This window comes from Sinocyclocheilus grahami, unplaced genomic scaffold, assembly GCF_001515645.1.
Source record: "Sinocyclocheilus grahami isolate Dianchi unplaced genomic scaffold, SAMN03320097.WGS_v1.1 scaffold346.1, whole genome shotgun sequence".
Taxonomy (NCBI): domain Eukaryota; kingdom Metazoa; phylum Chordata; class Actinopteri; order Cypriniformes; family Cyprinidae; genus Sinocyclocheilus; species Sinocyclocheilus grahami.
Window position 1 is genome coordinate 2296842 of NW_015505525.1, and position 4139 is coordinate 2300980.

Genomic DNA, 4139 nt, shown 5'->3' on the forward strand with positions numbered 1-4139 from the left:
ATCTTGTTCAGCCAATTTAAACACATGCCCTGAACGATGACCCAGATGGGACTTGAACCCACAATGACTGGTGGACCAGAGGTATTCACAGACAGTCTGGCTCACATTAAACTAAAACCTAAGAAGATTGCCAGTTCTATGCTGATTCTCATGGCTAAAATGTCACTTTCAACTTAGCCTTGATTTTCTTGCAAAGCCAATTTAAATGAAACCCCTCAAATATGACCCAGGTGGGACTTGAACCCACAATCCCCAGCTCCGGAGGCTGATGCCTTATCCATTAACCCACTGGGCCCACTTGGGGTTAACCCAGAGACATTCACAGCCAGTCTGATGCAAGATAAACTGATAGCTCTTTCAGAAAATTTCCAGTTATATGCTAATTCTCATGTTTCATTGCCATGGTAATAGTGATAAACTGATAGAGCTTTCAGAAAACAGCTCATGATGCCACTGGATGCCACTGGGCCTCTTCTCTGATTGATCCTTCTCTGATTGAACCTATGCTTTGCTGTTTCTATGGTATGCTATGCTCTATGCTAATTCTAACTCTATGCTAGTTCTCATGTTTTGTTGTCGTGTCTATTGTGCCACTTTAAACTTATCATCCCAGCATTTCTTGCGCAGCCAACTTAAGTGTAACACAACAAAAGCAGGCCTGGTGCGACTTGAACACAGAGGCTGATGCCATAACCCAGTAGTACACTTCTATGCTTATTCTAATGGCTATAGTGTCACTTTGAACTTTTCATACTTGAATATCTTGTTCAGCCAATTTAAACACATGCCCTGAACGATGACCCAGGTGGGACTTGAACCCACAATCCCCAGCTCCGAAGGCTGTTGCCTTATCCATTAGGCCACTGGGCCTTTTTATTGGCTAGCCTACAAACCAATCCAACAAAAACAATCCAGATGGGACTTGAACACGGAGACTAATGCCATAACCCTTTAGGTGACTGGGACTTTTACTGGTGAACCAGAGGCATTCACATACAGTCTGCTAACACTAAACTAAAAAAAAACCTCAGACGATTGCCAGTTCTTTGCTAATTCTCATGGCAATAGTGTCACTTTGAAGTTATCATACTGGAATTTCTTTCATAGCCAATTTAAATGTAAACTCTAAAAAACAACCAGATGGGACTTGAACTCTCAATCCCCAGTTCCAAAGGCTGATGACACAGCACCTTTTTCCGTGGTCAACCTAACCTGCAAGATAAACTTTCATGGCTTTCAGAACCTATGCTATGCTTTTTCTATGGTATGCTATGCTCTATGCTAATTCTAACTCTATGCTAGTTCTCATGATTTGTTGTCGTGTCTATTGTGCCACTTTAAACTTATCATCCCAGCATTTCTTGCGCAGCCAACTTAAATGTAACACAACAAAAGCAGGCCAGGTGCGACTTGAACACAGAGGCTGATGCCATAACCCATTAGGACACTTCTATGCTTATTCTAACGGCTATAGTGTCACTTTGAACATTTCAGCCTGGATTTTCTAGCAAAGCCAATTTAGATGAAACCCCTCAAATATGACCCTGGTAGGGCACTGGGCCCACTTTCGGTTAACCCAGAGACATTCACAGACAGTCTCATGCAAGATAAACTTATAGCTCTTTCAGAAAATTGCCAGTTATATGCTAATTCTCATGTTTCATTATCATGGCAATAGTGATAAACTGATAGAGCTTTCAGAAAACAGCTCATGACGCCACTGGATGCCACTGGGCCTCTTCTCTTATTGACCCTTTCACAGAAAGACTTATGCAAGCTAAACTAAAAAAAAAAATTTCAGAAGATGGCCAGTTCTATGCTTGTTCTCATGGCTATAGTGTCACTTTGAACTTTTCATACTTGAATATCTTGTTCAGCCAATTTAAACATAAGCTCTGATCGATGACCCAGGTGGGAGGCGAACCCACAATATCCAGCTCCGAAGGCTGGTGCCTTATCCGTTAGGCCGGTGCCTTATCCATTAGGCCACTGGACCTGTTGTTTGGCCATCCCACCAACCAAACAAAACAAAAAAAATCCAGATGGGACTTGAACACAGAGACTAATGCCATAACCCTTTAAGCAACTGGGACTTTTACTGGTGGACCAGAGGTATTCACAGACAGTCTGGCTCACATTAAACTAAAACCTAAGAAGATTGCCAGTTCTATGCTGATTCTCATGGCTAAAATGTCACTTTCAACTTAGCCTTGATTTTCTTGCAAAAAACAAAAACAATCCAGATGGGACTTGAACACAGAGACTAATGCCATAACCCTTTAAGCGACTGGGACTTTTACTGGTGGACCAGAGGTATTCACAGACAGTCTAGCTAACAGTAAACTAATAAGTACCTCAGAAGATTACCAGTTCTATGCTAATTCTCATGGCAATAGTGTCACTTTGAAATTATCATCATGGAATTTCTTGCATAGCCAATTTAAATGTAACACAAAAAAGCAGCCCAGGTGCGACTTGAACACAGAGGCTGATGCCATAACCCATTAGGCCACTGGGACACTTTTATGCTTATTCTAATGGCTATAGTGTCACTTTGAAATTATCATCATGGAATTTCTTGCATAGCCAATTTAAATGTAACACAAAAAAGCAGCCCAGGTGCGACTTGAACACAGAGACTAATGCCATAACCCTTTAGGTGACTGGGACTTTTACTGGTGGACCAGAGGTATTCACAGACAGTCTAGCTAACAGTAAACTAATAAGTACCTCAGAAGATTACCAGTTCTATGCTAATTCTCATGACAATAGTGTCACTTTGAACTTTTCATACTTGAATATCTTGTTCAGCCAATTTAAACATAAACTCTGAACGATGACCCAGGTGGGACACGAACCCACAAACCCCAGTTTCGAAGGTTGGCCTTCTTATTGGTTATGCTATAATCAAATCCATATCCATTATCCTACAAACCAATCCACCAAAAACAATCCAGATGGGACTTGAACACGGAGACTAATGCCATAACCCTTTAGGTGACTGGGACTTTTACTGGTGAACCAGAGGCATTCACAGACAGTCTGGCTAACACTAAACTAAAAAAAGGAATTCAGATTAACAATTCTATGCTTATTCTCATGGCTATAATGTCACTTTCAACTTAGCCTTGATTTTCTTGCAAAGCCAATTTAAACAAAACCTCTCAAATATGACCCAGTTGGGACTTGAACCCACAATCCCCAGCTGCTGAGGCTGATGCCTTATCCATTAGGCCACTGGGCCCACTTTTGGTTAACCCAGAGACATTCACAGACAGTCTGATGCAAGAAAAACTGCTAGCTCTTTCAGAAAATTGCCAGTTATATGCTAATTCTCATGTTTCATTATCATGGCAACAAAGTGATAAACTGATAGAGCTTTCAGAAAACAGCTCATGATGCCACTGGATGCCACTGGGCCTCTTCTCTGATTGACCCTTTCACAGAAAGACTTATGCAAGCTAAACTAAAAAAAAATACTTCAGAAGATTGCCAGTTCTATGCTTTTTCGAATGGCTATAGTGTCACTTTAAACTTTTCATACTTGAATATCTTGTTCAGCCAATTTGAACATAAGCTCTGAACGATTACCCAGGTGGGACGCGAACCCACAATCCCCAGCTCCGAAGGCTGGTGCCTTATCCATTAGGCCACTGGGTCTTTTTTGTTGGTTACCCTAAAAAACAAAAACAATCCAGATGGGACTTGAACACAGAGACTAATGCCATAACTCATTAGGCGACTGGGACTTTTACTGGTGGACCAGAGGTATTCACAGACAGTCTGGCTAACTCTAAACTAAAAAAAAACCTCAGAGGATTGCCAGTTCTTTGCTAATTCTCATGGCAATAGTGTCACTTTGAAGTTATCATCCTGGAATTTCTTTCATAGCCAACTTAAATGTAAACTCTTAAAAACAACAAGATGGGACTTGAACTCTCAATCCCCAGTTCCGAAGGTTGATGACACAGCACCTTTTTCCCTGGTCAACCTAACCTGCGAGATAAACTTTCAGGGCTTTCAGAACCTATGCTATGCTGTTTCTATGGTATGCTATGCTCTATGCTAATTCTAACTCTATGCTAGTTCTCATGTTTTGTTGTCGTGTCTATTGTGCCACTTTAAACTTATCATCCCAG

At 41.2% G+C, this 4139-nt stretch overlaps 4 non-coding genes across 4 annotated transcripts; all 4 read right to left on the minus strand.

The window, feature by feature from the left end:
- Positions 1-222: 222 nt before the first annotated feature.
- trnar-ccg (transfer RNA arginine (anticodon CCG)) lies at positions 223-295 on the minus strand. Its single transcript has one exon. It is a non-coding gene; the product is annotated as a tRNA-Arg (tRNA).
- A 502-nt stretch (positions 296-797) lies between these two features.
- Positions 798-870, minus strand: trnar-ucg (transfer RNA arginine (anticodon UCG)). The gene has a single exon. It is a non-coding gene; the product is annotated as a tRNA-Arg (tRNA).
- A 2301-nt stretch (positions 871-3171) lies between these two features.
- trnal-cag (transfer RNA leucine (anticodon CAG)) lies at positions 3172-3244 on the minus strand. The gene has a single exon. It is a non-coding gene; the product is annotated as a tRNA-Leu (tRNA).
- A 343-nt stretch (positions 3245-3587) lies between these two features.
- On the minus strand, positions 3588-3660 carry trnar-ucg (transfer RNA arginine (anticodon UCG)). The gene has a single exon. It is a non-coding gene; the product is annotated as a tRNA-Arg (tRNA).
- Between the last annotated feature and the right edge of the window lie 479 nt (positions 3661-4139).